This window comes from Paroedura picta, chromosome 7, assembly GCF_049243985.1.
Source record: "Paroedura picta isolate Pp20150507F chromosome 7, Ppicta_v3.0, whole genome shotgun sequence".
NCBI lineage: Eukaryota > Metazoa > Chordata > Lepidosauria > Squamata > Gekkonidae > Paroedura > Paroedura picta.
Genome location: NC_135375.1, coordinates 17,207,404 through 17,229,199, shown reverse-complemented (window position 1 = coordinate 17,229,199; position 21,796 = coordinate 17,207,404). Strand labels below are relative to the sequence as shown.

Sequence of the window (21,796 nt, the reverse complement as noted above, 5' to 3'; positions counted from 1 at the left end):
CAGTCTCCCCTTGCGGGAGGTGCCTAATAATATCAGGGTGACTAATAATATTATGATAACATTATTATTATTACTGTTGTGGTTATATCAGTATTACCTACTCTTAGAAGCATGCAAGATATTGCAGGCACACTAAATCCTGAGCGTTCTTTATTCCAAATTCATTAACCTGGAATAACTACGATATCTGGTTCTAAAACCAGCAGGTGTCCATAAAATCTTTAGCTTACCTGATCATCAGTCCAGAAGGATGGCTAACAAGTGTTAAACTAAGGTTTCCAGATGTTGTATTTTTAGAGCATGCCATCTTTTTGGTATTTTTCCTCTTTTGGATTCTTTGCTTTTTAAAGGATGAAAATGTCCTGCTTATTCAAAACAACGGCTGGGGAGAGATTTCAAACTACAAACCTGTATCTTCCTCTAGGTTTGTGTTTGGGTAAGTCTCTCTTTATAAAATTCACTATGGGCCAAGCACCTTGCATTCAGGAATACAACGGGTGCTAGATGAGATGGTGGAGTGGAATAACTCTGTGGACGGCCTCCTCCCCAAAGGAGCTAGAAAGGCTGCAGGCCTTAGGGAACTCACCGGCAGGGGCAGCTCTCACGTGGCAGGGATCTGCAGCCTCCTAGCCTCAGAGGGAAGTGAAAGGAGGAGGGGGTGGTCAGGGATGGGGGACGGAAGGCGATTGGCTGGCTGCTGGACAGACAGGCAAGCCAGTTGGAGGAGGAGGCACTTAGGGGTGGGACAGCCACCCTGAGTGGGTGTTAAGTGCTGAGTGGCACTTAAGCCATGAGACCAGCTCCTCCTCCAAGGCCTTACCAGAACTACAGTATATGGAACAGACAGATATTATTTTACTCTTGACTGATGTTTTCCCCACAAAATCCTGTTTTTGTAGCCTTTTAAAGAAGGCTATTTATGCCACCTCCAAATGTAATATCGCAATGTAATTTGTTTGAATTTTTTGCTTTTGGATTTTGTGTACATTTGACACATGATAGCGGCGGGTAACAAATTCGACAACAACAACAATAACAATAACATAACATTCTAAGTTCAATACAGATACTGGTTGCTGAAAAAGTCCACCGAAAACCCAATTCAAGCGGTGTGGTTTCCAGACACTGTTTTGAATAAACAATTACATTGATCATAGTTTATTTGGGAGCCTCAACTCAGTTGTGTTTTGTTTCTTGGTTTCATTATCTTACAACTGAGTAGTCATCAGTTCATTTACCACCTGGGGGGGGGTTGTACCCCTACTAGCGATTGTGGAGGCTGGAAGCTTGTACTCCGACTCACTTGATATGGTTTGATTACTCTTCTGAATTAGTTTAAATCCCCAGGATACCTGCAATCAGGCAAGGTGAGCCGGGGGTGGAATGTATTTTTCAAAAGCAGAATTCTAACGCAAATTGCTGAATACGGAATTCTGGTGTGGAATTTATCGTCAGTTCACTGAGAACTCAAAGCCATCATTGTGTATATTTGGACTGAAGGGCCAGAATCTGACTGGACTATGGCTGGTGTCATCAAAGGTACACCAGGGAGAAAACAAGAGGCCTTTTGGACTCTGGCATTTGGGTGGTGTTTGCCCTAAGCAGCCTCTGAACCAATTAAGAGCCAGCCTGGAGTTGTGGTTAAGAGCGGCAGCCTCAGATCTGGAGAGCCGGGTTTGATTCTCCACTTCTCCACATGCAGCCAGCTGGGTGACCTTGAGGCAGACTCAGTTCCTCTCAGAGCTCTCTCAGCCTCACCCAACCCACAGGGTGTCTGTTGTGGGGAGAGGAGAGGAAGCCACTTTGAGACGTGTGAGGCCTGCTGGGTGGCCTTGGGCCAGTTACAGTTCTCTCAGAGCTCCCTCAGCCTCCCCCAACTCATAGGATATCTGTTGTTGGAGGGCCATGGTAAACCACTTTGGGACTCCTTGGGACAATGAAAAGCAGGGTATAAAAACCAACTCTTCTTCTAACACAATAGACTGTCCCCTCGTTGTATGGGAAGGTGCTTTTCTGAAATCTTCCTTAGGTCAAAAATCTCTCAAATCTCAGGCTAGGAGACCTGGGCTCGCATCCCCATTAGGGTTGTGAGTTCTGGGTTGGCCACCTTAGTTCCCACTCTGCCCCAAAGGATCCCTGGGGTGACTTTGAGCCAGCTGCACTCTGACCGACCTCACAAACATCGTCATGAGGATAAAAACGAGGCAAGGAGAGTGATGTAAACAGTTTTTGGTTCCCGTTGGGAAGAAAACGAACAACAAAGGAAAGGATGGCATAATGGCTTTTTCTTTCCCTTGACGAAGATTGGACTTTCTAACCCTTAAGGATATTGTACGTGACAAAAAGGGTATTTCACTGGTCCAATGACCACGCGCCCCCCCCCCCAACCCTTTCGGCTCCCCTTCTAATGTTTCCGTCCATGCCCCCCTCTGTAAGCCGCCACTTCGGGGAGTGGCGGGAAATAAATGGCAGTAATAAACAAACAAACAAAGTGCAGCAACAAACAAACAAACAAACAAATGTGCCAGCCACCCACCCCCTGAGCAAAACTGGGAAAGAAAATGTAACTCCCTTAATCACCACTCCAGTCCTCTTGTCTTTGCAAAAACAGTGATTTCCAAAAACCTACGTGCCCCTGGAGCTAGGCCACAATTTCTCTGCTGCCGTGTGTGAAATCACGGGGTCGTAACTCTTCTAGATCTGGTCTTTTGTATGTGGGGTCAAGCCCACTGCCAGTTATGGGGATGATTCCAGCCACTTTAATACCACATTTAACACAATCAGAATGACAATGGGGATTGCTCCCTTTTAGGCTGGCTCAATATGAAAGCCTTAGGTTTTTGGTTTGGATGCAGCCAGTCTGGGCTGGTAGGCCCAAGGAGTTTTTTCTGGCCTTCAGAAGAGAGAGACACATTTCCAGGGGCAAATATTCTGCCTCCTGACTGGAGAAGACGGCTGACTCGGGGGGGGGGGGGAACTCACCTGCCTGAGTCTGTAACAGCCCGTTTTCGGTTCCTTCTTCTCTCCTTGACTCCTGAGAAGACCAGGCCTCAGAGAGAGTGGCGCTGTGCAAATAGACCCTACAGGCCAGCAGATATAATTCCCCTTTCTCCCCTGCAGGCTGCTTAAGAAACAGCCCTGATCCAACCCAGCATTTCTTCCACACTAAATACTCCAGAAAGGCCCATATAGACATACAGATAAATGTATTTACCTCATTTAGACCATGCCCATAAAGTTGCCAACCTCCAGTTGGCAGTGGCTCTGAAGATCAGTTTGGTCTGTTGTACTATACCTGCTGGATTTCTATTTGAACTATTTTTTTTGTACTATACTTGTTGAATTTTCATACGCACATTTATAAATTTATGCGTTTTCTGCTCATGGTTGCTTAATTATACTTTATAAACTTTTTTTTGCGCTTTTGGAGGTATTATTATTTGATCTTTAGAGCCACTATTACACAGTTTTAGATTTTTCCATTTACTGTTCACCCTGTTTAATGTTTTTTGTAACCTACAGGTGGTGGCCGGAGATTTCCCAGACTTTCTACTGATCTCCAGGTGACAGAAATCGGTTCACTTAGGCAAAATGGCAGTTTTGGAAGATGGATTGTAGGGCAGTAAGTAAGTAAGTAATTCATTAAGCCAGGAGGAAGGCCGGGCTATAAAAATAAAGTTATCATCACTATCATCAAACATTATAGAGTTTAAGTTGCGTGCAGACAACTCACTCCCAACCTGATTGGCCCTCCCTGGGGTGTGTGCCACTAATAGAGAGACAGCACTCTGCCAGTGAGGGCCAATTAATTCAAATTGAATGCAGGCAACTCACTCCCCATTTGATTGGCCCTAGAGAAAAGTGGCATATAAGAACCAATTCTTGCTCCTGCTCTTCCTGCTCCTGCTCCTGCTCCTCCTCCTGCTCCTCCTGCTCCTCCTCCTCCTCTTCTTCTTCTTCTTCTTCTTCTTCTTCTTCTTCTTCTTCTTCTTCTTCTTCTTCCCACAGCATGATCGTACAAGAGCCAACCAACCCCAGCTTATATACAAAAGTCCCACAATAGATCTTCCCACCCACGTGTGCCATTGGTCAGTTTCACCGTAAACTGACTGGATCCGGCAGATAAGATCTAGCTGCCGATCGGTCAATTACAGCGCAGGCTTAAAATCCTTCCTGGGACCTCAAGCTCGGTCCTTGGCAGAACTACAGACACAACAGTGGCTCCCCATCTTCATCAGCCTGAAGAAGTGAGCTGAGACTCCCGAAAGCTCCTCCCCTGCCACAAACGTTGCTCATCTTTCAAGCGCTCCTGGACCTTTGCTCTTTTCTACTGCTGCAGACAGACCGACATGGCTACCCATCTTGATCCTTCTCCAAGAAAGAGTGGCCGTTGAGTTATCAATAGGTAAAAGGTAAAGAAGAAGAAGAAGAAGAGTTGGTTCTTATATGCCGCTTTTCCCTACCCAAAGGAGGCTCAAAGCGGCTTACAGTCGCCTTCCCATTCCTCTCCCCACAACAGACACCCTGTGGGGTGGGTGAGGCTGAGAGAGCCCTGATATCACTGCCCGGTCAGAACAATTTTATCAGTGCCGTGGCGAGCCCAAGGTCACCCAGCTGGTTGCATGTGGGGGAGCGCAGAATCGAACCCGGCATGCCAGATTAGAAGTCCGCACTCCTAACCACTACACCAAACTGGTATCCCCTGTGCAAGCACTGGGTCATGTCTGACCCTTGGGATGACGCCCTCCAGCGTTTTCATGGCAGACTCAATACGGGGTGGTTTGCCAGTGCCTTCCCCAGTCATTACCGTTTACCCCCCAGCAAGCTGGGTACTCATTTTACCGACCTCGGAAGGATGGAAGGCTGAGTCAACCTTGAGCCGGCTGCTGGGACCAAACTCCCAGCCTCATGGGCAGAGCTTTCTGACTGCATGTCTGCTGCCTTACCACTCTGCGCCACAAGAGGCTCATATCAATACCAGAGTTGTCAATACCAGAGGTCAATTTTTGGTGATCCATTATGTAAAGACTCGGTAGAAACCAGATTGTATAGCATTGCCTAGTGGTCAGAGGGAAGCTAATCTCCACTAGCAAGACCCCATTAGAAGATTGGCTCCCTCTGAGTGAAGGACATTGTAGAAGAATGCGTGAAACTATAACGAGAGACTCCATAACGGCGGAAAACCTGGGCGATGCAGCAGCGTGAGGTTGCTCGGACAGGCGGTTGCTTTTTGGTTCTTCTGAAAGATATAATTGCAAATGCAGGGGGGACTTGAGAGTGAAAACACAGAAAAGTATTTCACAGGTACTTTGTTCCATGTCTCTTCCTCCCCCCCCCCCACCCCCGCCCTGGTTCGATCCAATATAGAAGTAACTCTTGGCTGCTGGCAAAAGGAATTTGGATCTGTATTCCAAACCAAATTGAAGCTCATCTCCTTGAAAGCGGGCAGCAGAATCTCCCTCCCAACCAATTTCAACTAATGACAAGTTCAAACCTTGCCCCAGCTTCTCTCCCTCCCCAGTAAATAAAAAGAATTCTGACATGTCTTTGTTATGCTCTTCATTAACTTGGCTGAGGGAGACAATATTTGGGCCACCTGAAGCCTGTCTCGGAGCAAAGATCTAAGATGACCGGTGCGGTTGCCGAAATGTTGGCGCCATTTATTTTAATGAAAAGAAAACGGAGTTTCAGGATGGTGCTTGCAAACATGACCCAGACCTGGATGTCAGCCTGAGTTTTTGAGTTCACACCAGATGGAGGTTAGCAGGAATGACTATTTGGCTTGCTTCTCCAAAGATGGGCACCGATTCACCTGTAGCAGAAACCACAGAAACAGAAAATGACCATAGGGATGGTTAGAGCAGTGATTCTCAACCTGGGGGGGTCACAGGACCCCTTTGGGGGTCGAACAACCCTATCACATGGGTTGTCACACGGCAAGCAGCTTGGCCAGGGTGGTGTCATCCACACAACAGCCTTGCGGGGTAGACTGAGATAGAGTGTTTGTCTGTCTGGAGCAGTGGAAAAGAGCAAGATCGGCCTGGTGGGACAAGAGGCAGAATTGAACTGAGAAACCCCGGGAAAAACCCAATTTATATACAATCATGAACAAGGGATCTTCACGCCACTGGTCAGTTTCGGTTTAATTTCTGTGAAAGAACACTTGCATAATGTTATGGTTGGGGGTCACCACAACATGAGGAACTGTATTAAAGGGTCGCGGCATTAGGAAGGTTGAGAACCACTGGCTTAGAGGAAGAAGTGTTGGTTCTTATATGCCGCTTTTCTCTTCCCTAAGGAGTCTCAGTGGTTTACATTTGCCTTCCCTTTCCTCTCCCCACAACAGATACCCTGTGAGGTAGAAAAAGAAGATTTTTATATCCCACTTTTCTCTACCCAAAGGGGTCTCAAATTGGCTTACAGTTGCCTTCCCTTCCTCTCCCCACAAAAGACAACCTGTGAGGGAGGTGAGGCTAAGAGAGCCCTGATAGGACTGCTCGGTCAGAACAGCACTATGAAGATTGTGACTAACCCAAGGATGCCCTGCGGGCTGCATGTGGAGGAGTGGGGAATCAAGCCCAGCTTGCCAGATTAGAAGCCGCCACTCTTAACCCCTTTAAACTTGACAATTAGGCTTATGGGGGCCAGGAGGCATTGGGCATAGGTTCCAGGTGAGGAAACTCCTGGAGGTTTGCGTGTGGAGTCGGGGAAGAACATAAGGTTGCCAGCTCTGGGTGTGGAAACTTCTAGAGAGGTTGGGGTGGAGAATGGAGAAGGTGGGGTTGGAGAGTGGAGGGACATCCGTGGGGTATAATGCCACAGGGCCCATCTTCCAAGCAGCCATTTTCTCCAAAGAACTGATCTCTGTCAACTGGAGATCAGTCATAATTCCAGCTGCCCCCTGGAGATTTGCATAACCAGAGATGGACCTGTCAGTATCCCTGGTAGACTGAAGAGCAAAGAAACTGTCAGCGATGCTCCAAACTGTGTTTGAGATTCATATGATATGTCAGTTTGGGAGCCAGTTCGGTGTAGTGGTTAGGAGTGCGGACTTCTAATCTGGTGAGCCAGGTTCGATTCTGCACTCCCCCACATGCAACCAGCTGGGTGACCTTGGGCTCGCCATGGCACTGATAAAATTGTTCTGACCAAGCAGGAATCTCAGGGCTCTCTCAGCCTCACCTCCCTCACAGGCTGTCTGTTGTGGGGAGAGGAAAGGGAAGGCGACTGTAAGCCGCTTTGAGCCTCCTTCAGGGAGAGAAAAGCGGCATATAAGAACCAACTGTTCTTTTTATTTGCAGAGGTGCATGAAGAAGAAATGGCCGCTCCATAAAGCAATTTATACATAAAATATATTGTTTGGAATGACTTGCAGACTTTGTCTATGGTGACTTCCAAGTGGGTTTACTGCTTCTACCTGTTCTGAGGTAAATGTGGTTAAGACTGGGTGGTCAAACACCCAAAGACTGACAGATGTAGAAAGAGAAGCCAACAACATGGAGGTTGAAAGATTATTTTGTGCTATGACACAGTGTCACTGGGCAAAGCTATCAGAATTTTCATGGGATTTCAGTGACACTTAGGGAATTTAAATCATCACAACCGTCCATACATGGGAGAGACATGGGTTCTAATCTCCAGTTAGCCATGACGCTCTCTGGGGGACCTTGGTCCAATTACAGAATTTCCAGGGTGATAAGTATGGGGTGACCAATATGGGGTGATAAACATGGTTTGGATAGAAAGAAAAAAACAAACAAACAAACCCTACGATCTTTTCATGGAGGGGGAAAAATGCAGGTACCCTACATAAAAAGAAGTCAACTGCATTTATTCATTTTGAAGGCAAGTGGAATTAAAAGGAGAGGGGGGGGGAGGAAATCCATGGAGCTGAGTGTGCTCTTAAGAAAAGTTCTTGTATTTTGACTTATTCATAACCCCCCCCCCCCCAATAAAAAAAGCAGGACAGCTCTTTTAACTCCAGAGGAACGTTCTGCTTTGAAGATTTACACCTTCCAAAGTGAACCCTTTTAGGTCTAGATTTCACTTTGATGCCGGCGATACAGGCTCAGAGCAGCAATGCTTAAAATAGCTTTAAAAATATCTTTAAAAACAGATGCTTGTCTGTCTCGTCTGGGGTGTGCAGCCCCTTGAATTCATTAGCAGGAGTATTTTTTTTATTCATCATCTGACTTGCAGTGCCCATGGTGGCTACTAGTTTGTGACTTTAGCATGCTCCGCGAACAGTTTTTCCTTTTGTCTTGCGTTCGCTTGGTGATCCCTCCTCTTTGCCCAGTGTTTAAACTGTTGTTTTTAATGATTCTGTATGCATTTTAGCTCTGTTTTTGTATTATTTGAATGAGTATTTAAAGTATTTAAAAGGCTGCCATATAGAGGATGGAGCAGAGTTGTTCTTTCTTGCCCCGGAGGGATGGATCAGAACCAATGGGATGAAATTAATTCAAAAGAAATTCCATGTAAACATTCTTTGATTCTATGGGTTCCCCCACAGTGTTAGTCATTAGTTAGGCCATTACCATCTTGGTTCCTCTTTCCACCCTCACTAGAGGTGGTTGTAGGCTGGATTATTGTGGAATTCCACCATGTTTGTACCAATTGTTCTGTGGTTTTTGTCCTATTTAATGGGGTTTTATTGGAGTTTTTATTGGACACTTTGTAACACGCCACAAGCCGGTCTCAGGAGTGGTGGGAAATACACCAAATACTACTACTACTACTACTACTACTACTACTACTACTACTACTACTACTACTCCTACTACTACAAGTTGCCTTGTGCCCTCATTTGGGGCCCGCTGATGCAAATACACCCCTTTGATTGATTGCATTCTCTGTGGATTTTGTGAAAAACGCAGAAGAGCGAGTTACCTCTTCTGACGTTATGGGAAGAGAATGTCTACCGTCAGAAAAATGCTATTGCTTATCAGAACTGAATTTTGAATCTATTTTTCGGGAGGGAAGGCAAGCTGGTGGCCACCAAGAGTTTGCATACTTCTGCATTCCCTTTGAAGGATGCGTTCGGAATTGATCGGTAGCGCTGGGCCTGAAAGGGGAATAGACGGGTGCCTCTTGTCTCTTCCTTTCAAAGCTCAGATAGACTCTGCTCGTGTGTGGGGAATTGCGCGTGTGTGCGTGTGTGGATTCTGATAAGTGAAAAGGGCCTTGACTGTCCTTTTCTTTGGCAAGACGGTTGATACGAAGAATCTCGGATGCTTCTGCTGCTGTCAGGACACGCGAACTGAATTTAACAGTACTTATAAAACCCTCCCCAACCTAATCTGGCCTTCCTTCCTTCGCTTTTGACATGACGGTTTGGAAGACCCAGCCTATCTTTTCGGCTTTTATTTATTCCATCCCCCAAAACAAAACAAAACCTGTGTTGGTTTCCTGGAGAAAACGAAGGAAGAGTGGATATGAGATGTAGGAGCAGTTTTCTTCACACAAGGGCCTGGTTAGGGCGAAGGGCAGCCGTTTCCTCGCTTGCCTATGGCAGTGAAACCCCCGGAGTCCTGGTGCTGTCAGAGAGGGTCCTCCTGGGAGGCCTGAATGCCGAGGAAACCTTTTCTGACTCTTTTGTTGCCGGGAAATGAAAAGGCCGGCCACGGATGTTAGATGAATGGTCAATCAACTTGTATTTTTAGACCATGCTCAGCTGCACACAGTTCGGGTGCCTTTGGGGGCCAGTTTCCATCCTGCAAAGTGAACTCCCCCCCCCCTCCCGGCTTCTTCTGCTCCACAGCAGAACCAGAGTGAGAAAAGTGCAGAAAGAGGAGAGAAAACGACACAGTATTGTGTGTGTGTGTGTGTGTGTGTGAGAGAGAGAGAGGGAGAGCAGAGCTGGGCTTTCTAGCTTAGATTTCTTTTTTTAAGGCATTTCTCTTTTATTGATTTAAGTGAAGGTCGAGCCACACTGCCTACCAGGGTTACCAACCTCCAGGTGGCACCTGGAGACTTCCTGCTATTTCAGCTGATCTCCAGATGGCCAAGATCTGGAGGAAACGGCTGCTTTGCAAGGTGGATTCTATCACGTTAGACCCTGCTGAGGTCCCTTCCCCCTCCAAACCCCACTCTCTCCAGGTTCTACCCCCAACCCCCCCAAATCTCCAGGTATTTCTCCACCCAGGGCTGGCAGCCCTACTGCCTATCCTGCAGAGAGTTTCAGAGAGTAGTTGTGTTGGTCTGCAGTAGAAGAGCTGGGTTCATATCCAGGAGCACCTTCGAGTCCCTTCGTCAGATACTATCTGCCTTTCAAACCTTTATACCAAACCTTTATACCAAATCAAACTCCTTACCCTTATTTCTTAGCCTCCCAGATCAGCAAAAACCATCTTGGATAATTTGACTTAAACACGGATAAGGCAGGACTTTGGCTCAGTGGCAGAGCATCTGCTTGGCATACAGAAGGTCCCAGGTTCAACAGCCGACATCTCACATTAATAAGGTCAGGTAGTAGTTGACGTGAAATACCTCCCGCTGAGACCTCGTGGAGCTTCTGCCTGTCGGAGTAGACAAGCCTGATCTTGCTAGGCCCAGCAGAAGGTTCCTTCGTGCATTCATGTGTGTTTATTGACGTCAGTGGATTTTGACTGGAGAAATTCTGCCTAGGATCATGCTGCAAATGGTTTCCGGGCGATGCAGAGGCACAAGCTTTGGAAGCATTCAATGAATGAGACTTTCAAAACTGGACAGGAATGTTTTCCTGTAGATCTTCGGGAACTTGGCTTGCATTCTAGGCGGCGTGCTTAAAAGGCCTTTTGCAGACCGTCGGAGGAGGTCAGGGAAATCATGAATCAGCCCATGAAATGGGTCTCTCAGATCCGAGTCCAGCAGCGTAACTCTGGGTTCCCAACCTTTTAAACATATTGTCCCCTTTGGAGTTCTGACATGGTGTGGTGGGTGTCGGCCCAACATGGCAGCCATAGCTTACCTTCAGTTAGGCCAGCCTTTCTTAACTTTTTTACCATTGAGAAACAATCCACCCGCTGCCCCTCCTGCATGGCATAATCTACCTGCTGCTACCACGTTTCCCGGGGGGACTCCTTTCAGCGGGACACCAGGTGTCCCACTGAAATGCGTCCCCCGCAGGACACATTTCAGTGCCAGAGATGAACTGATGCTGAAATGTATCCCCTATGGGGACACAGTCTGCTGTAGAGCAGGGGTAGTCAACCTGTGGCCCTCCAGATGTCCATGGACTACAATTCCCATGAGCCCCTGCCAGCATTTGCTGGCAGGGGCTCATGGGAATTGTAGTCCATGGACATCTGGAGGACCACAGGTTGACTACCGCTGCTGTAGAGCATGCAGCCCCATAGCAAAGCATCGGCAGCAAGCCGGAGTGGCGCCCCTGGTGCGGAATCAACCTGGGTGACCTTGGGCCGCTTGCACTCTTTCTGCCTCACGTACCTCACAGGGTTGTTGTGTGGATAAAGTGGAGGAGAGGAGAAGGATGAACGCTGCTTCAGGTCCCCACTGGGAGGAAAGTCAGAGTACAAATTACTTAAATAAGTGTACAGTCTGTTCTCATTTACCAGCCAACAAACAGTCAAACAAGCAGAAAGCTGCCGGCTCCTTGCTGGCCACAGGCGGCGGGGAGCCACTCTGGTTGAGAGCAAAGCCAACGGGATCACCTGATTTGCATGTTCACCTTTCTGTGTGTGGGAGGCCATCTGTCACTCCGACAACACAATGGCAGAGATGAACCCACGGAGGCGGCCTCCAGAGTCTCCTCTGACCTCTTCACCCACTGGGCTTGTAGGGAGGAATAAAAGTCAAGAGTAGCAGCCTTTGCATGATCCATGTTGCAGAGTTAGCATCTCTGTTTTTCTCCTCCTGGGCAACGCTTGAACTATTGAGGGGAGGTGGTGGTGGGAGGTAGCCCCTGGCACCTACTGATATTCTCAAGCACCCGGGGCTTTCTGCAATAAAGAATAGAAGGAGAAGCTGTTTTTTTTTAATTCCCTGTTTTTTACCACCCAGAAGTATCCCTAAGTGGTTTACAAATCTCTTTTCCTTCCTCTCGCCACATCCTGCTAGCATCCCTTGTAGTAGGAACTGAATCTATAGCATCAGAGCGTCTCACAGGTGTCTTTTCCCCAAAGAGCTATTGGGGAGCTTCATGAACACATGTGACTCTGCCCTGACCCCAGTTCAGCTCTTCACTGTGCTATGGAAGTTTGCTGGGTGACCTTGGGACTGTCATTCTCTCTCTCAACTGATCCTACCTCACAGGGTTGCTGTGGGGATAAACTGGAGATGATGCTTTAAGCCACTTGGGATCTCCAATGAGGAGAAAGCAGGCAACAAACAAACAAGAAAACCCGACGGTACATCTTCTAGATGAGAACAAGCCTGAATTCTCCCCAGAAGCTAAGTTGACTAAGGTTATCGCACTTTGATCACATCATGAGAAAGTCAATGGCAACGCTTTTTCTGACACACATGAAACACACTCTTGATGCAGAATAAGATTATAGCTGTATGGAGATATTCTGTTTGAAATATGGGCATTTTTGCCTTTTAATTTTTGAATTGTAGATTTGTATCTCCATTTTCTTTACAGAGTCTTTCTAGACAATATATATCTTAGAAGGTGGGCTCCAAAAAGAAACACTTTAGAAACATTTGGTTGAGGCGACACCAAACAATAAGTCACCACCATTCTTATGAACAGCAAACATCCTTATCCATTGTTCCTCTTTATATATTTGTGAAACAGGCCTGGGGGAGGAGACTGTCCTGGCAGTCCGAGATGGAATAGGGCCAATCAGGGTGCGGCCAGTGAAGCACCCTGATTGGCCCCCCCTCTCCACTTCCCATCCTACTTTCTTCCCTGTGGCCTGCAAAGCGCTCTCGCCTCCTCGTTGAGGCAGAGAGAGTTCTTTGCGTGCCCCAGAGAAGCAGCCATGGGGGCTGGAGGAGGCCTTTCAAAGCCCGTTCTTAGGAACGGGCTTTGCAGCTATTAAAAAATAAATTAGACTGCCATTTAAAAATAATATATGCTCCTGCTAACTGCCCAGAGCCATATGGAAGGGAGGTATAAACATACAAATAAATAATAAATATTTGTAATAATTTTTTAAATATTGTTTTAACCTTGTTTTGCAGCTCAACTTTTGAGTTCCGGATTTTGTCCAGATTGGGTTTCTGTTCCCTTTTTGGTTTTGTACTAAACTAATTCAGTCCCCACTGGTTGGGAGTTACTTGATGGCATTTAACACACACACACACATACATTCCATCTCCTGGTGCTCAGCTTGTGCGATAGCTCCCATGCATTTCCTGTTATGAATCTAGATTATGGATGTGCGTCTTGATGAAGAGCCGAACCAAGAAACAGCGCCGGGGTGATTAGTGACCATAGATTACTTGCATTAAAGCCCTAATCCTGTGCATTCAAAACCCCAAATCTCTTTCATTTTTTTTAGTGGAGCGATTATCACAGAGTCCAGGATAATTGTATAAAAAAATTAATCTCTGAGGGGAGGAGATCAATTTTTGGGGCAAGGAGAGGACCTGTGAGGCGGGGGTTGGAAATCCGAGCCCAAAGCTCTTTCCAAGGTGTCCATCTGGCTGTCCTTGCGACTTGGTCCGGCTGCTCTAATACGGTGGGCTGCTGCCACTGAATGCCACAAACCCGGGTTTCCAGAGGACGCCAAGGAGAAGTTGTCATTCCAGAGTGCAGATAAGAACACACACGCATGAAGCTGCCTTATGCCGAATCAGACCACTGGTCTATCTAGGTCGCCTTTCTCGACACTGATCAGTGGCCACTCTCCTGACTCACAGGGAGAGGTCTTTCACCACCTCATCCATCCATCCATCCATCCATCCACCCATCCATCCATCCATCCATCCATCATCCTACCTACCTACCTACCTACCTACCTACCTACCTACCTACCTATCATCCTACCTACCTACCTGCCTGCTTGCCTGCCTGCCTGTCTGTTTGTCTGTCATCCTACCTACCTACCTGTCTACCATCTACCTAGCTACCTACCTGCCTGCCTGCCTGCCTGCCATCTGTCTGTCTGTCTGTCTGCCTGCCTGCCTGCCTGCCTGTCTGTTTGTCTGTCTATTTGTAAAAAAGCCCGCAGCAGTGAAGGATGCCATGAGATGCAGCGAGCGCTAGCAGGGTAGTGGAGCGGGGGAGACAGACAGAAAGACAGAAAGACAGAAAGAAAGACAGACAGACAGACAGAAAGAAAAAAGACAGAAAGGCAGAAAGAAGTGTATCTCTCATTTAGTTATTTATTATATTTCTATACCGCCCTCCCCGAAGGCTCAGGGCTGTTCACATAAAACAGAAACAATACAGATAACTTAGTTTAACAATAATAAAGTGAAAACAACAAGCAACACAGAACAGTAGAAAAATGTAGAGAACATTAAAACAACGCACGCTCATAGCCCAGTGGGTTGGGCAGAGTTGTAGTGGAGCCTCCATAGAGGGAGGCTCAGGGGGAGGGCCCATGGGAAGCGATGGCTTAGGTTGACCTCAAGCAAATGCCTGGCGGAGGAGCTCCCTTTTGCAGGCCCTGCGGAACTGTTCAAGTTCCGTCAGGGCCCTGATCTCCTCTGGGAGTTCGTTCTACCAGGTGGGGGCCAGCATGGAGAAAGCTCTGGCCCTGGTTGAGGTCAAGCGTGCTTCCCTGGGGCCAGGAACCACCAGGAAATTGGATGTGCTGGAGCGTAAAGCTCTTTGGGGGGTGTAGGCAGAAAGGTGGTCCCTCAGGTACACTGGGCCCAGTCCACGTATGGCCTTAAGGGTGATAACCAGAACCTTAAGTCTGGTCCGTAATTTTGGCTGGAGATGCTGAGGATTGAACCTGGGATCTTCCATATGCAAAGCTGAGGCTCTACCACTGAGCTTTGACTGCTCTCAGCCTCCGACAGCAAGCATTTCCCCCCTCTCCAAATATTTCAACTACATTTTAAGATAAGATTGCTGTCTTCAAATATTTGAAAGGCTGTCACTTGGAGGAAGGCAGGGGAAGGTCCCTGTTGGCAGCAGAGGATAGGAGCTGCAGGAATGGCTTTAAACTACATGTAGAACGATATTGGCTTCATAGCAGGACATTTTCCTTCACTGTCAGAGTAGTTCAGCAGTGGGATGGGCTGCCAGAGGAGCTGGCGAGCTCCCCCTCACTGCTGGTTTTTTAAGCAGCAGAGAAGGCGACTTGTCAAACTAGCGGGAAGCAAATTATCAAGGAAGCTGACTGACGGGCTACACCAGTAAAGTCAATAAACGAAGTCCTCTTTTATCCCAAAAAGCGCACAGTGGGATTCTTCAGTATCTAGGAAAGAAACTAGAAATATTTGCTGGCTAAGGATTCTGCTATTATGAACACCTTGCAGGACCAGAACAGACTATATAGTTTTTTTAACACCCCCCATTGAAAATTGTAAACATTTGTTAATTATATCTGTGTGCATCTGTACAATTGACCTCTGATGAAGATGTGTTTGATCGAAACACGTTAGGTCAGGGTCAAAAAATTATTTGGCATTATTGGTTTACGCACCAATTTACGTTTTATGTGTGCCGAATAGATATTCTTTTACGGTTCCTAATCATGAGAGCCAGTTTGGTGTAGTGGTTAGGAGTGCGGACTTCTAATCTGGCATGCCAGGTTAGATTCCACACTCCCCCACATGCAACCAGCTGGGTGACCTTGGGCTCGCCACGGCACTGATAAAACTGTTCTGACCGAGCAGTGATATCAGGGCTCTCTCAGCCTCACCCACCTCACAGGGTGTCTGTTGTGGGGAGAGGAATGGGAAGGCGACTGTAAGCCGCTTTGAGCCTCCTTCGGGTAGGGGAAAGCAGCATATAAGAACCAACTCTTCTTCTTCTTCTTCTTCATTTGAGCTCCTATAATGAACTGTTTATATTTTTCTAAAACTGATTTTATCCCTAACCTTATTGGTTCTCACCCATAATGACAACAACAGGTATTTCAGGGCCTGTGTTCTCACTAGGAATCAGAGCTGCTGCTAATTCAAATTGGGAGAGAGTACAAGTGTCATCATGCCTTATAAATATAATGCATTTTCGAGATGTGCAGTACAACCAGGAGTTTCCTAAGGGAGAGCAGCTTGGGATAGAGAGGAGTCTGAGTAAGCAGCAGAATTAGTGAGTGGGGCAACTTGCTGGAAGCAGCAGATTTAGAGCAAAAAGTCCCATTTTGGACAATCCTGTTTTCAAAGCCCCGTTGTATACCTCTCCCTTATGCTGACCTTAGTCTTTTCCATCATTGTTCCTCCTCGGAGATGGAAGCCAGGAAACTGGCACCGGACCATGAATAGACTGGAAGGTCTCAGAGAGAACTTCATTTGAGCTCAGGGTATTTCTGGTTATTTGTTAGGTTGCATTTTGGGTAGGATTGTGCTGATTTCAGTTTCATAAGCCATACACCTATAGGTTTACAAATTTACGAATGCAAGAAGACAGTGAAACAGAACTTTGCTAGGGCCACAATTTTGACATCAACTGTTCAAAAACCTCTCAGTCTTGCATTATCAGGGGAAGATGAATATTTTATTTGGACCTGGGGTGCGTCTGGTATTTGTTAGGTTGCGGTTTGGGTGAGAATGGTGAGTGATGCCCTGAATGGATGCCTTCCCCCATGCCAGGGTCCCCAAACTTTTGAGCTTTCAGGCACCTCTGGGATTCTGATACAGGACTGAAGGCCATGCCAATCACAAAATGGCTGCCACTGCTTTCCTTCAGTCATACTGTAACGATTCTTGTGCTGTGGTAGCTGCCATGTTGGGGTCCTTTCCCCTATGCCTTATGTGTGAATGCATGTCTTTTTCTTGAAGAAGAAGAGTTGGGTTTCATATCCCACTTTTCACTACCCGAAGGAGTCTCAAAGCGGTTTACAAATAGCTTTCCCTTCCTCTCATAGAATCATAGAATCATAGTTGGAAGGGACCATACAGGCCATCTAGTCCAACCCCCTGCTCAACGCAGGATCAGCCCAAAGCATCCTAAAGCATCCAAGAAAAGTGTGTATCCAACCTTTGCTTGAAGACTGCCAGTGAGGGGGAGCTCACCACCTCCTTAGGCAGCCTATTCCACTGGTGAACTACTCTGACTGTGAATTTCCCCCCCTGATCTCTAGCCTATATTGTTGTACTTGTAGTTTAAACCCATTACTGTGTGTCCTCTCCTCCGCAGCCAACGGAAACAGCACACACAACAGACGCCCTGTGAGGTAAGTGGGACTGAGAGAGCTCTGACAATATTGCTCTGCGAGAACAGCTCTATCAGGGCTGTGACTGGCCCAAAGTCACCCAAGTGGCTGCACACAGAGGAGGAGTGGAGAATGAAGCCTGGCACACCAGAATAGAAACCGCTGCTGTTTACCACGACACCAAGCTGGAAATCCAGCTGCAGGGAACCTCTGTGCTACCTTCACCCGAGAGGCAGGCTTGGGAGAAATGGCGTCCCTTCCTGACGGTGAGGCATTTAGCACCCCAGCGAGCGAGAGAGGATCTCTGCGGCCGGTGGGAACAAAAGGCATGGCCTTCTGCAGCCTGCGCTTCAGCCCGTTGCATTCACCGAAGCTCTAATTGGGCCAGAAGCACTTTGACCTCCATTGGCTCTGCCAATAAAATCACTGTCCTTCATGGCAGGGAACGGATACCCTAGCTGGCACTTCGAGTCCTTCCTTCACAAGTTCAAATCTCTCCCCCCCCCACCCTGCCCCTCTTCCCATCCAGATAATGACCAACGGGCCAAAATGTGAATCTCAACCTGGTTTAAGGTGTCGGGGCAAGCGGGAGGGGGTGAAGTTTGAAAGGACGAGGGGGTGTGTGTATGGGATGGGGGGTGGGCTGCAGAGGAAGGTTTAATACGAACCTTCTTGACAAAGGCCTTGCTCTAAAACGCTGGATTTCAGAATGCATTTTAAAAGCTCCCTTTTCTCGGTATTTTCCTCCCCAAACACAAAAGAGCTTGTGGGGGCGGGGTGGGGATGTAGAAAAAGCAAAGCCGTTGGGATTTGGGCTGTCAATCACACCAGGCAAGGGGGCAAACGCATTTAGAACTTCAGATTGCTTTACTAAGGGGTCATTATCGCTTTCATACAGTGGGTTTTTACACGGGGATAAATATTCTGGTATATATTAGAGATGGAAGAGAGGGGGAATGAAAGCAGCTCGAGCGATAAGGGTGGGGGGGCTACGGCTGTAGAGAGACCACTCCGGGAAAGGCTGGGGTTGCTTAGCAACAAGTCAGCTGGAGAATTCTCTCTTACTCTCTTTCCCTGGCTCTTGTTTTCACATGGCTGGAAACCTGTGGTCAATTTTCTCCCCCATCCATCCTCCCCTGAAAGGTTTACTCGGCTCTGGACAAATGGGATGGCCTAATAAATGTTGGCCACCTTACGGCCAGCAGGGCAACAATGTTGTATTCCTTTAGCTGGAAGACACTCATGGCATCCCTTAAACTGACGGTGATTTCTGCAGGACCACCTCTCCCTTAGGGTCCCAGGCCCAAGGAAATAAGGCTGGCTTCAACCAGAGTCAGGGCCTTCTTGGGCCTGGCCCTGGCCTGGTGGAACACTTTCCCAAAGGAGATCAGAGCCCTACAGAACTTTGCACAGGGCCTGTAAAATGTCACTGTTCCCCCAGGTCTTTGGTTGAGTGTTGGGACTTTGGCTTGGTCCTGAGTTCACCCAGAGAAATAGAGCTTCAGAGTAAAAGACCATTTTGAAAGCCTGCAGCTATTTGTTATGTTCATAGATAGGCATAGATCCAGACTCACAGAGTTTTGAGATTTAAAAGAGAGAAATCTTTACTGGAAAGATTATTTCAAAATATATATCATGTTCATCAGCTTAAGTCTCCTTACCAAAGCAGAGTACAAAAACTTAAAGAGTAGTTACAAAAGCAGCACATTGCAAGCCTCTTTAGCTAGGCTGGAGGCAGGACTATGTCCGACACATCAGAAGATGGAGACAGCTGAGCCTAAAGGCAGTTGCTTGCTTGCCTTAGCAAAGCATACTGGGCTGCTCGTCCTGAAGAAAGAGGACATGGGAGGGAGCCCGCCTTACACAAAGACATCCCCAGATCATGTGCTCCAAGTTTTCCCACTGCAACCTCACCAGTGACCACTTGGTGTCACTACTGAGCACACAGGTACAGCTTAGCTGCGTTAACTGCTTAACAACAGCACTTCAGGGCTGACTTCACTAAATCACTTGCTGATAGCAATTCCAATATTGAAGCCTATTACTTTAATAAACTCAGCTGAACTCCCTATCAAAAGGCCCAACCGCCCATCATTTGGGGCCAGAAAGAACTCCTCTGCCCTCTCTGCAATCTAGAATAGGCAATTAAGGATAGAACTTTTTAAAGATGTTTTAGATTTTCAATTATTTATTGTACCTACTTCTATATTTTACTATCTTGTATGTTTTAAATGTGATGTCCCCTGCCTTGAGTCTGAAGACAAAGGGTGGTAACAAATGCAAGAAATAAGGATGATAATGAGGATGATAAATATTCTTGCTTGGAGAAGAAATGTTTCCTTTTACGGGATAATGGATGGAGACAGGGAGAGTGAGACGTCCAAGAAATGTGTCACAGAATGACAGCGTCACTGGCAGGTGACAGACTGTTGTGCGTCAGTTATCGTGGATTAAGGGTTTTTTTCTTTTTCTTTTTACCAGGCACAAGCAAAATTGGTTTCAAGATGCGGGCGGCTGAGTGGGAAAATCAGACCCTCTAACCCTGTACTGCAGCAGTCTGCATGAAAAACAGTGACTCTTTTAGGTTTAAATGAGCATGTTTATTATCCAGGACAAACCTCAGGTGACTGGCAGCCTGAAACACTGATCAGATCACAGGCAATGCTCTTATCATGTGGGCGCAACGTGGCCTGGACTGGGATTTGAGAGACCCAGATCCCCACTATCCCACGAAAACTGACTGGCCTAACCCGCCTTGCAGGGTGGGTTGTCACTGTGAGGGTAGCCCAGGAGAAGAGAGAATGATATTGCATGGTGCCACTGGTCTACCTTGTGGAGAAAAGGGGGGTTATATAAACAACTAAATAAACATATCTCTCTGCCTTTAGTAAGGCCCGTTGCTGCTTGGGACAGGATATTCTGGTAGCTTCAGTGTAACATTTTAAAAACACAGACTATTTATAAAACATAGACCCCCGCCTTCCTGCCCTCACCAGGGCCACCAAGGCGGCTGAAAATTTAAAACGTGAATGATAAAATCACATTTTAAACCAGTTAAGAATCAACTCCTTTGCATTAGAGTCGAGAAGACCTTAGAACTGAGGCCAAGGATCACTTGCTGAAGCACGTAGACATTGTGTGGGGAAATGAAGATCGTGGTGGCCCTTGAAAACAAGTCCTGTGAGGAAAGAAAAATACCGAGACCGTTTCACTAAACACGCCACTGCAGTACACAAAAAGCTCTGTGGATTTTTGTGCGTTTCACACCAAAGTCTGGCTCCTAAGGCACAGAATCGGCAGAAAGTTGTGTCTGCTCCCCATTTTGTGAATCCTGAGAAACCCCAGTTCTCCCCCCACCTCTCCTGGGAGGGAATTTTCAGTAATCTAATGTGTAAAGTAGAGATTCACATTGGCTTCCATCTTTCTTTCTCGCCTTTGGTGCTGACATATGAACCCCGCCTTCCCCCTTCTCTGCCTTCCCCTCGCCTTTTCCCCACTTTCTGGCTTTTTCCGTCATCTTTCTTATTGCATTATATGCACACGCATGCTACGGATTACCTCTTCCCAGTCCGATCATTCCTAACTTGGAGAAGAAGGAAAGAAGACATTATCACACTCTTCAGATCTCTGAAAGGCTGTCATATGGGGCAGGTCAAATATGAGACTTACTGGTCTTAAGTTATAGGAGAGGAGTTTTCAGTTCAAGATCAGTGGACATTTCCTAACAGTGGGGGCAATAACCTACTAGAATGGTAGGCGCTTCTTTATTAGGGGGCTTCAAGCAGAAGGTCGATAGTTGTCAGAATGCCCTAGTTTTTTTAGAAGGTGCAGAGGAGAGAAATGAGCAATGAAGATGAGGCCTGTGGACCAAGCCTTGGGAGGAAAGGCTGAGAAAAAATTGAGCTTGAAGAAGAGGAGGCTGAGAGGAGACAGGATGGCTCTCTTGAAGGATTTGAAAGGTTATCACTTGGAGAAGGGCAGGGAGCGGTTTCTGTTGACAGCAGAGGATAGAACCCACAGATGAGTTTAAACTGCATGTAGAACAGGACAGGCTAGATATCAGGGGGAAATAATCACCATTAGAGTAGTTCAGCAGTGGAATGGGCTGCCTAGGGAGGTGGGGAGTTCCCCCTCACTGGCAGTCTTTAAGTAACAACTGGACAGAGACTTATCCTGGATGTTTTAGGCTGGTCCTGCATTGAGCAGGGGGTTGGACTAGATGGCCTTTATGGCCCCTTCCACCTCTATGATTCTTAGATCGTTCTCAAAGACCCAGCTTCACATTCCTACTTTGCCATGAAGCTCCCTGGCTGATCCTGCACCACTCACTGTACATCTCATCTGATAGGGTTGCCACCTCTGGGTTGGGAAATACCTGGAGATTTGCCGAAGCAGGGGGGAGGGGGTAGAGCCCGGGGACAATGGGATTTCAGGAGGGCACCCTAGAGTCCACCCCCAATAGTGGGTGAGCTCCAGGTGCTACCTGGAGGTTGTTGACCCTAAAGTGTTCTCCTAACCTGCCTCACTGGGTTGTTGTGAGGAACGGAGAGGATATGTATGCTGACCTGGGCTCC

The 21,796-nt window shown here is 47.2% G+C and overlaps 1 protein-coding gene across 1 annotated transcript in view; it reads right to left on the bottom strand.

The window, feature by feature from the left end:
- The window catches only part of ST8SIA3 (ST8 alpha-N-acetyl-neuraminide alpha-2,8-sialyltransferase 3), a 51,842-nt gene extending 48,743 nt beyond the window's left edge, over nt 1-3,099 (bottom strand). Inside the window, exon 1 of the mRNA XM_077346862.1 lies at nt 2,983-3,099. The gene's annotated coding sequence lies outside the window, so the exon portion shown is untranslated. The remainder of the gene's footprint in view (nt 1-2,982) is intronic.
- Between the last annotated feature and the right edge of the window lie 18,697 nt (nt 3,100-21,796).